The sequence below is a fragment of the Solanum dulcamara genome, chromosome 12, assembly GCF_947179165.1.
Source record: "Solanum dulcamara chromosome 12, daSolDulc1.2, whole genome shotgun sequence".
NCBI classification, from domain to species: domain Eukaryota; kingdom Viridiplantae; phylum Streptophyta; class Magnoliopsida; order Solanales; family Solanaceae; genus Solanum; species Solanum dulcamara.
In genome coordinates, this window is record NC_077248.1 from 64,591,858 (window position 1) to 64,604,373 (window position 12,516).

A 12,516-nucleotide genomic window follows, 5' to 3' on the forward strand; every position below is an offset into this window, starting at 1 on the left:
TTCACACATTACTCAATGAATATCAATCACTATTAAGAGTCTATCTATGATATAGAATAAAACCATAACCTACCTCAACCGAAAAACCGAATTCAAGCAAGTTAATTCACGAATGTCTTTCCTTTCTTCAAAGCCTCACGTTTCCAATCTATTAATTATACAATATTCGTAAGCAAACGGATATATATATATATATATGTTTAACCTATACCTAACAAATCATCCAAATTCATAATCAAATTCCTAAGTTTTGATACCAACTAATATTTCAAGTCTCATATTCCTAAATCTTAAGTCTAGGGTTAAGTCTCAATTCCTCAAATAACTTAAATCTAATGGTATTTATATAATCTAATAACCTAATGTTTAATTATCTCTCTCAATATATCAAAACTTGAATCACAATACCATAACCATAAGAAAAATTTCCAATTTGAACTAAATTAAGCCGTCAATACCCTACAATAATAAAATCAATCTGCATGCTGCCTATATCATCCAAAACTGCACCACAAACTATCCCCAATGATTAACCCTTCATTGGCCATCATAATTTCTTATTCAATATTATCATCATTACTTAAGGATTGGATTACTATTTGTCTGCCTACTATTGACGATCATTTTCGATTTAATAGACGATCCCGAGCAAAATGCCCTGAAACATGACAATTATAGCACTTCATCTTACTCTTGTCTTTTTTTTTTTGAAAAATTATTTCTCTTCTTGAAATTTGGCCTATTCTTTTTCTTGGAGGATTCTTTTCATGTATCCTTACCCTTTCCATAAAAAATTTTCAATTTTTCTTTGAAGCTTGAAAATTTCGTGACACTTGATTCTGTCACACAGGCACTATGTATAACTTAACAGTACTTGACAGTACCAAGCTGCTATTTTTGAGTTTTGATATTATCATTATGAATTAAGTTAACCTTCAAATGTTCTCAACTATTGAAAAGAGATCGAATTACTTCTTGAACTTGTTGCTCATCAGAGAAAACATAACTTACACTTTTGAGTTGGACAATCATGTTAGCTATTCTAAGGTGTTGTTTAACATTGTGATCGTGATATTTTTTGTAAGTATCAAACATGATAGTCAGTTATCTAAGGTGTGTGATAGTAGTACCCCACTCCCCCCACATGATTCTCATAAATGCGTCCACATGATATGAGTAGTAGCATATTCCTCACATTCATCAATGACAAAACTCACAATGATTTCAAATGCAGAAAAAAAAATTCTTATATTATAAGCTTTGAGATCTCTTATATATTGAGCAATATTATTCTTTGTATCTGAATTCATGGTTAATACCTTCAAGAGCATCTTACTCCTTCATTGTATACCACATCGTCTTACGACTCCAAGTGTCATAACTCTCACCGTTTAGTTACTCATCCTTAAATAAGTCAATAATGATGTTTTTTGATGCTATGTCTATTGTTATATATAGTAAACTTTACTCATCAATATTTACTTATCAATTTATGTATGAGATATTGATAGTTACCCTCAAGTAAATCAATTTCCCTAATTATTGACTTTACTTTAAGTGTAGATTCAATATCACATAATTTTCGATCATCATTTACAATCAATACATTTAATCAAAAAGTGAAAAATATCTTTTAGTATGTATACTATTAATGACTTTCAATTAAGTTGCAGCCAATTTGAATTTAAAAAGGAAGAAGACTCTCACTGCATCCAAAGGTGTGGCTTATTGGCCGATAAAGTGGTTGAGAACTCTAATGTTTCAAGTTTAAAATTTAGTGGAGACATAAGAACATTAGGTGATTCTCTCTGTCTGTTATAGTCTTAGTGGATAGAGTTACCTGATATTTTAAACTCATTCACATTATCTCTCTTTACATAATACAGCTTTTAGAAGAACAACACAATAATTTAGTAAAAAAGAATTACCATAACTTTCATTTAATTAAATAATATATCAATCATATTCCATGAACTTTACCGATACAACATCAAACTTATAGCTAATACTAACTTATATTTAGGCCCCGTTTGCCCCCAAATTCCCAAATATTCTTGGGAGAAATTTTGGTGAAATTGCACCATAATTTTTGGCTAGTTTTCCCAAGTTTTGATAAAATTTTAAAAAATATTATTTTGTAGCATAAGTTTTTAAAATTATTTAAAATACCCATAAGTTTGTGTTATTATTTTATAATGAATTTGTTCCGTTAAAAAAAAAGTTTATAACATAATTGTTAACAATCATCAACAACAAAATAACATTATAGGCAACTGCAATACATTAATCGAATTAAAAATAAATTATTATTTTTTTCCAAATCTTGTCACTCAAACTATTTTTTTCGGAGGAGGTAATACTAAACTATTCTTTTATAAAATCTTGGTTGACCATATTAATGGAGTAAATTGGTAGATAAATATTTAGTCTGAATTAATAAATTATTGATGTTTTTATAAAATATAAAAGTTTGAGGTTATTTTTAAATTTTTAAAACTTTTCAAGTTCTCAAGTTCTACCATTTTTTAGAACTCGGGAACTTGGAAATTTTACCAAAAATATTTGTCAAGTAATGGCAAATTTATGGACAAAATAAGTTTCCAAATATTTTTTAAGTTTTTCCCAAAAATTACTTGGAGCCAAACACTATCTTAAATCTCAATTAATTAATTGATGTAATAAGTCATAACTACTAACTTCCCCCATTTTGTCCTCTTGTAAGACTTGAGCATCTTTTGTGATTTTAACATGATATAGAGCATGTTTGGATGGGCTTAAAAAAAAGTAACTTATATGTATGAAGTGCTTTTATAACTTTTAAGTACTGAAAGTTATTTTTATAAATAAGCAGTTGAGTGTTTGGATAAAAGTGCTTATGCTGAAAATAAGTTGTTGATGTGTTTGGCAAATGTGAATTTTAGGGCTAAAGAAGGTACTTTAGGAATTAAAATAAAATATAAGGGATACAAAAGTAATTTTCATGGTCAAAGAAAAATGCTTTAAGCCCTCCAAAAAAAGTTAGGATTTTCAACTTTTTATTTTTTGGTGACTTTAAGAACTTTATGGCTTAAATTTAACATTTTAAGTTGGTAGTCAAATACCACAATAAGCTAAAAATGGCTTATAAGTTGGTTTGACCAACTTATAAGCCCATCCAAATGGGTTCATAAATAGTATATAAGAAAGAAGGGGAGCCTTGGAGTAACTAGTAAAGTTACTGCCATGTGACCAGAAGGTTACAGGTTGAAGCCTTGGAAACAACATCTAGCAGAAATGCATGGCAAGACTGCGTACAATAGACCCTTGTGATCAAGCCCTTCCACGGACCCTGCGCATAGCGAGAGTTTTAATGCACCGGACTGCCCTTTTATAAATAGTATATAAGAAAATGAAAAAAAAATAAGTTATTCGATCTTTTTAGGCTTTTCATTCGATATTTAATATTTATATTGAATTTTGATTAAATTTAAATTTATTTTTAAAAATCTCATATATTAAAAAATAAAATATTTTTTAACAAAAACAATTATATATTCAGGATAATTCAGATTTAAAATCTATAATTAAAAATGAAGGTTATTTATTAAACATAAGTCACCATCATTACTCAAGAAACATAAATATAAAGTGGGGCCATTCTTTCTATTGTATCATAGTCTAGAAGGAATCAAGAAATTTTGACTATTGACGAAGGACCTTGAATTGGTCTATACAAAATCTATTCTCCATTATTATTGGAACAATCCTCCTTGCTTTCATATAATTTTACTTTCTTAAAGAAATCTTTGGGCAACAGGTAGTAAAATCAAAAATTTTATTAAAAATATTTAAAATTTAATATATATAAATTTTTTTGATTTGTATATTGTGATTATGATATATAATAAAAATAATCACGATAATAATTGACAATATTAATAGTAGAGATGATAATAATCTGTGATGATGAATAGTAATAGTAATTAATGGTGGTGTTGGTGGTACTTAACGATAACGGTGATGATAATGAGGTAATTAGCGATGGTAATAGTGATTGGTGTGATGCGTAGTTGTGGTGATTGATTGCGGTTTTGATGGTTGTTAACAATAGATTTGTATGATAGTGGTGATTAGTGATAATAATAGTAATTGACAGTAATGAATAATGTTACTGATAATTATTAATAATAATAGTAATTGACATCGATAGCAATATGAAGGATTATGGAGGTGTTATAGGTGTTGGTGGATGGAGGCAGTGATAGTGGAAGTGGCTTGTAGCGATGATAGTTGATAATGGTTAGCAATATTGGTGGTATATGATGTGGTGATTGGCAGAGTCAAAAATTATATTTTATAATTGATAAATTTTAAAATAGCGATATTAAATATTAATAATTAAATTATTCTAAATTTTTAAATGTGATGATGATTGATGATATTTGTTGATACATGGTTTACTATCATGACACTGTGATTGACATTTGACAATGATATTGATGATGATTGGTCAGAATTGATGATACTGATTACATAGTTGTTGGTGACCATAATTATAGTGAAGTTAACATGATAATGACCACAAATTCTACTGTTTAATTTGGCCCACTTTTTTGCCAAATTTTCCTAGGGAACTTCACATGTAATGTTTTCTTGTCCAATTACAAGACAGAATTAATCTTAGATGTCGTTTCACCGTAAATATATTTGGAAAAAAATTGAAAAAGCTTGGAAATTAGTATTTGCTAATCTATGAATTTTAATTAATATTTATCTATAACCAATTCTATTAAAAAATAACTTATTTTTAATGAGTTATAACTTATTTTGAATCAGTGACAAGTTTGAATGTGTAATTATTATTCTGCTCTTGCTCATATTATTGTTTTTGTTGTTATTGATTGTCATCATTTATGTTATAAGGTTAATTTTTTAATAGAATATGTTCATTATAAAATAATAATACAAACTTATGGATAATTTTAATAATTTATGGGCATAAATCATATTTTGTAAAAAAGTCAAATATTTTTTTCAAAATCTATGGCCAAATGCATAGGGAAACTTTACCCAAAAATAACTTGTCAAAACTAATTGAGAATTTACAGTCAAACGCTAGCTTAGTAAGTAGGTGTTTAAAAGATAATTGAGAAAGAATGTTTGGAAGTTCAAGTTATATTTGAACCTATTTTAATTTCACCTAGGATTAAAAAAAATGGATTCAGAATACTTCATACATCATATTGATATTTGTTTTGTGTTATTTGTAATCTAAGTGTCAATCTATAATGTATATTTTAAAACTAACTATACTTTTAAATACGTGATCGATTGTCATAATATACGTACTTAATTATATCGTTCTTTATTAAGTCAAATAACATTATAGAATGATGCAATATTATTTCCGCAATTTTAATGATGGAAGAAAATGTTTTAGCAAGAATCACTAAAGGGTAATCATATTTTACAGAAAGTTGTAAGATACTTAAAAAGTTTTTTATAAAAAACCCTATTTATATAATGCTTGTGAATTATGATATCTATCAGACATTTTTATAGGCGGAAATATATATATGTTAAAAGACTCTTAAAGTGTTTATTTTGGTTGGTTGATTGACAAGTTCAAAAATTATTCTTTTGAAAAAAATAAATTAATATAAGTAAGGAAAACAAATTTCTACTAACATTTGTAGTTCCTCCATTTTTTTTAATGAAATAGGAAAAAAGTATTATATGCCATAATAATAGATAAATTTAAAACATTTAAAAATCATAATAAAATTATAAACTCTCAAAATTTAAAAAGTGCATCATAAATTGAGATGGAAAAAGTATAAAGTTTGCAGACTTCATTAATCTTTAAAATGCAATTAATTCAGTAATAAAATCACAAAGATTAAACCCCTAAATCTTTGAGCAGAAGAAGATCCTTCTTCCGTTACTATGTCAACTCTAATGAATAGAGATCATGCATGCATCCAATTACTTTCTTTTCCCCCATAGTATTAACGATCGAAGAGGTGGAGCTAAAATTTAAAATTTATAAATTTGAAATTAATTTTTTAAAATTTATAAATTTGAAATTAACTTTTTAAAAATTATAAATTTGAAATTAACTAAAGTTATTGAATCCAACCAAACACATATATTAGTTTTGAAACACTTATACATAAAGCTTTAATAAAATGAAATAGGAGAAGAACAAGAGGCAATTGGAAGAATTGAAAATGGGCCTAAAGAGGGCCCAATCACTCAATCCAACTAATGAGCCCAACCCGCCAAGTCACCCCCTCAGATTGAATTCCATGAAATAGGCATAAACATGGTCGTTGTTTTTATAATGTGGAAATTTCACAAATAGTTATTATAACGATAAGTATCTTAATCATATTTTTTAACTACAGTTTGCCTAATTATATTTTATAGCTATAAATCCGTTTGCTATAGGTATTTTTGTTAGTATATTTCTCTTTCCTAATATATAAACAGGGTAAGTATATATACAAATTTTGTATTTATACATTTAGGAATTTTTTGAAACTCCATTTGTATATTTTGCTTGTCAATATACAAACAGGATAAGTATATACAAATTTCATATTTATACCAATTAAAATGTATCAATAAATCGTATACAAATAGTTAGGATAAGCATATACAAATTATGGATTTATACAATTAGAAATCGAATTATACAAATTAAATAGCAAAATTAAACAGTAGCCACGTTTAATAATTAACCAAAATTATAACTTAAATACATAATAACTATTGAATGTATGTCATTTCGCCGTTCGTGTAACGTATCCTTTTATAATTTAGCCACTTTTAATGTCATTAATTGGATTATGCCATGAGGAAGGTATATTAAAACTCTACATTGATTCAGTATACATAAAATTAGGAAAAATTACTGGGTGACTATCTTTTAATAAATAATTACTGATTTTAGCGATATTTTTAATTATTATCATTTATAGCAATACATAACAATATTATAATAAATCTATTATGATTAAAAATAAATTATGCATGTAATATAATATTATTGCTATAAATAGTAAATATCTTCTTAATATAACATATCTATGTAAGTTTCCCTATAAAACTACTCCTATAAGGATGTGTTTGGCCGGTGCAGTTTAACGGATTTGATGGCCTTCAAAACATATTAAGTAGAAATAGGTAAATGACTAGCAAGGCCATTAGGGGTGTTGGTTCGATCGGTTATTTTTTTAAAATTTTACCATCTCAATGGTATTTTATAATGTGTAATTCAAATTAGATCTTCGATATCGATACGATTCGATTAATTATTTTTTTTAATTTTTAAATATCACCTCAAAACACTCCATTATTAAAATATTTCTTTTGAAAGTGTGTTCTTGAATATGTACTTCAAATCTTCACCAAGAAGTTAAGAATATAAAACTTTATTGCCGTATTGTTTGATCTAAGCTTTTCACTAGGAGTGTTTGCATAGGTTTTGTTGTATTGTTTGATGGGGTATCTATTACAGTATTTTTAGTTTTAAACCTAATTAATTAAAGGCTAATTTAAGGACAAAGACACGAAGTCGTTTAGTCACGAGAGATCAAGGATCTAGGTTATATTTATATTAAATTTATCATATTGTTAATATATCAAATATATTTGCATACATATAAGGTTATTCGATTCGGAAATTTTTCGTATTTTTTTATAAATTAAAAAGATCATCCCAATTATTCAGGACGATTACACGCTAATCTATAATTTTATTAAAAAAATTATATACATCGATTCGATATGATTAGGTTCGATCCATTCATTTAATTTTTTACATTTATTTGACACGCCTAGCTATTATCCATTGAGTTTTGGACCAATTACGACACATGTCTCAGAGATTTGTAAGTTAAAAATTCAATAACTATAGCTTTAGTTAATTTTTAAGTCCAATATTAAATAATAATTTTATCTATTGTAAAGTCTTCCGGTCAACAAATTAATGAAAACAAATTCTTAAGAACTTGCTGTGTTATATTTTTTTGGATAATAAGTACCATATAAAGACTGGACCATTTAGGGGTTGAAAATTCTAATTGGGGAAACTTACGTAGATATACTATATTAGAAAAATATTTATCATTTATAGTAATAATATTTTTATTTTCACTAAACACTTATAATACATTTATAATACAGTTTTAATGCATATTACAAAAAATAATTTATAAAACCCCAATAATATAAATTTTATTGATCGGTAATATATTTGTCACACACTTTAATACAATTATAATACACTGTATCGATTTTTTACTAAGCAAACATAATATATTTTTAAAACACTTATAATACATTTATATTACATGCATAATTCACTTTTAATACATAATATAGTTTTATCATAATATTGTTATGTATTGCTATAAATAATAATAAATACAAAATATCGCTAAAATTAATAATTATTTATTAAAAAATATTCTTTTAAGTAATTTTTTTTATCTAATTAATACAACCGCCGAAGCCGCAAGTGCTTTTACATGCTATTGTATATACTTCTACTTATTTAATATTTTAGATTTTTTTTTTTTATTTATTAATTTTAACATATAAAAAAGAGATTAAAAATTCTATTTAATTTTAAATATTAATTACTTATTACCCAAAATATTTTATAAGACCTAAGACTATATATACATGAATTTATATAGGTATGTAATAAAATATTTATATAAATTATTATTTTTTAAAAAGCATGAAAAATTATATAAAAAAAGACAAATAAAGGTGAATGGAGCGTGTGAATATATTACAAAGGAATCTAATTCTCGTAGATATTTGATCATTCAAAAGTAAATCTCACTCCCGCAAGGAATATACAAGGAATATCATGGGTATTGAGTAGGGTTGTTTATAGGAAGATTTGGATCGACTATTGGTTAAAATTAAAATAAAATTAAATTTTAAATTATTAAAATAAATTAAATATAATAATATATATTTATCGATTTGGATTCAATTGTTCTATTAGTAATTGTATACGAAAATAAAATTAAAAGACAAAGTGAGAAAAAAGAAAAAGAAATTAGTTAGCAAACAAACACCTGTCAACGTCATGCAGTCTAATGTAATGCATTAACCCATCTTAAATTATAAATATATTTTGATAAATAAATAAATAAATATATATATATATAAGATATTTGAAATTATTTATAAAAAATAATAAATTATGAATATATAATTACAAAATATGTAAGTAATTTGTTGGTTCGGTCCAAATCGATTCAATAATTTCTTCGGATTTTTTTTAATAAAATCAAAATCAAATATTACTGGTTGTTAAAATAATAAAATCAAATCAAATCAAATTCAAATAAAATTAATTTATTTGATCAATTTAGTTAACCTTTTAGTTTGAATCAATTTTTACTCAAACCATGAACATCCTTGATCATGAGTCTATTATTATAATTCTATCTCATGAGTAAATTTGATTTAGGAGTAAAGGGGATTTGAATTTTACTTAATCGACTATATCAATATATATATATATAAAAAAAAATTAGTGAACTAGTCAAAATTCTCAATTTATTTAGTGAAAAAGATTACAGTTTAAAAAAATTATCAATAATAGCTATATTATAGTTCTATAGCAAATTAATAGTATCCCAATTTAGTTCCTAATTTTTTTCAACCTGTTATGCACACGCTTTAAGATAAATAAAAAAATTAATCGTAAAGTGACCCACTTTCTTAATGGTCACGTTTCTTTCCCCCATTTTCTATTCTCTCTCTATTTTTTTTTCAATTCCTACTTATCTCTCTTCCTTCTTCTCTATTTTTTTTTTTCAATTCCTACTTATCCTCTTCCTTCTTCTCTAATTTTTTTTTCAAAATTTCCAAAATCTCTCCCAATAGAATCCCACCGATTTAGGTAACAAAATATTCATCATATATCATGGTGGGTTTTTATTGACTTGTATTATCTATCATTTCTCATTATTTGCATCCTACTAAATCTCTTTTTATATTTAGTATTTTTTCTTAATAATATTTGTGTTCATTACTATTATTATTATATCTGTAGATTTTAGGATTATTGTATCCTTTAACAAACAGTATTCATTCCAATATATAGGCTTATTATAGTTGTATTCATATTAGTATGTACTCAATTCAGATGTATGCCACTTATATTTGAAATTTTATCTACAATATTAGAATGTATTCAATCCCAATGTATATCATTTAATTAGTTATAGTAATTTGATGTCTTTTAAATCTGTATTTTTGTTAATAGTAATTGTATCCTATAATTATATTTATAGTTTAACCAAAAATGATATCCTTTATCTATCATTTATTTTGTATTTATCACTTAGTATTGTATATTTTTCATGCAAATTGTATTTCATTAAATTTTTGTATCCTTTCTGAATATTTATAGGCAAGTAAATCTGCATTCCATTATACATGATTTGTATTTCATTATATTTTTGTATCATTTCTGAATATTTATAAACAAGTAGATCTGTATTTCATTCTGCCTGATTTGTATTTTGTTACAATTTTTTGTATCCTTTCTGAATATTTATAGGCTAGTAGATCTGTATTCCATTCAACCGCTTTGTATTTCATTTTATTTTTGTATCTTTTTTGAATTATGGTTCAATTTTTTATTATCAGACCACCTTTTTGTTTTATGTATCATTTCTCAAGTTATATTTATTTTCTATAAGTATGCTTGTTTTGTTTTTCGGACCGATCTCCTTTTTGTAGCAACACAAATTTTAACAAACGAATTGCATTTACACAAGAATTGAAGATCGTTAATGGAGAATGAGGAAGAAGATTGAAGCTCCTTAATGAAGGAAGAGAGAAAACTGATAATTGAATTCGCCTATTTGGATCTCTGTAACATAATTAGCATTTATCATATTTGAAAGATACTCTCCCATAATTTTCTCCAGTCTGTTTTTAATTACTTGTATTCTATTAAGTAAAAAATAAAAAAAATAAAAAAGTATCTAAATAGTGATAAAATAACAAAGAATTTGTGAAATTTTCTTGTATTTTCTGTTGTCTACTTTTTACAATTTGCTCTAGAATTTATATACATTTGTATGGAATCTAATCTTGTAATAGAATGGACAAGTTTCCCAATTTCTGTTGTAACCTCCTAACAACCTAAAAATTAAATAAATGCTGAAATTACAAATACACAAATAAGATAAATATTATGTACAGGTCATATAACTATTGGGCCTTCCTCTACTATCCACATAACACTTCCTGTCAGCCCAACTCAAAACTAAAAATCTGGATACCCAAATATAGGCCCAAACTAGCCAAGCCCAAAATCTTGCTCCATTATAGAAAATATCTGAAGGTGAGAGGTCTAGACACTTCGATATGTACGAAGTGGTCTGAGCCTCTCCTCTTAAGCTATCCTCTTCATCTTCTCTTTATATCTCTGATATTCATCTGCTTCTCTTCATATTTCTGATAAATCACAGCACCCCCCCTCAAGTTGGAGGGGAGGATGAGACACCCAACTTGTCTAATAATCGAAGATGAAGCGGGCCAGTGAGCGATTTGGTGAACAGATCGGCAAGCTGTGAGTTCGATTTGACAAAAGAGAGGGAAATCAGACCAGCAAGGTATTGTTGACGGACGAAGTGACAGTCAAGTTCAACATGCTTCGTTCGTTCATGAAACACTGGGTTCTTGGCTATGTGGATGGCAGCGAGGCTATCGAAATGTAAAGGAATAGGCAAGGAAAGCGGAACAGACAGATCGTCAAATAGGCGGACTAACCAGGTAAGCTCAGCTACAACCCGTCGCATGGAACGATACTCAGCTTCAGCTGAGCTAAGAGAAATAGAAGCTTGCTTTTTAGATTTCCATAAAATAGGTGAAGAACCAAGCGAAATGTAAAAACCACTAACAGATCGGCGTGAATCTGGACAGGTCCCCCAATCAGAGTCACAAAAAGCGAGGAGTTTGTAACAGAAGGAAGAAGACATGTACAAACCAAGTCCTGGGTCCTTCAAAAGATAGCGTAACACCCTAAAAGCAGCAGTAAGGTGTGGTTCACGAGGATCTTGCATAAACTGGCTCAAATGCTACACAGTGAAAGACAAATCAAGCCTGGTGTGAGTAAGGTAATTCAACTTACCCAATAAATGCCTATAGAGTGTGGGATCTGTGATAGGTGTGCCTGTGTGAGCTTGTAACTTGACGGTAGAGTCCAAAGGAGCAGAAACAGGTGGAAGATTTAAAGAATCAAACTCGTGGAGTAGATCAAAAGTAAACTTCCTTTGAGATAGAACAAGTCCATGAGATTCTCAAACAACTTCCATACCAAGAAAAAAATGCAAATTTCCCAAATCTTTGATGCGGAACTCCGTATCCAGAAACAACTTAAGTGAATGTAAGTCGGCTGGATTATTCCCAGTCATAATAATGTCATCCACATAAACCGCAACAATAGAAATGAAATCACCTTCCTTCTTTACAAACAGAGAATAGTCATTTAAG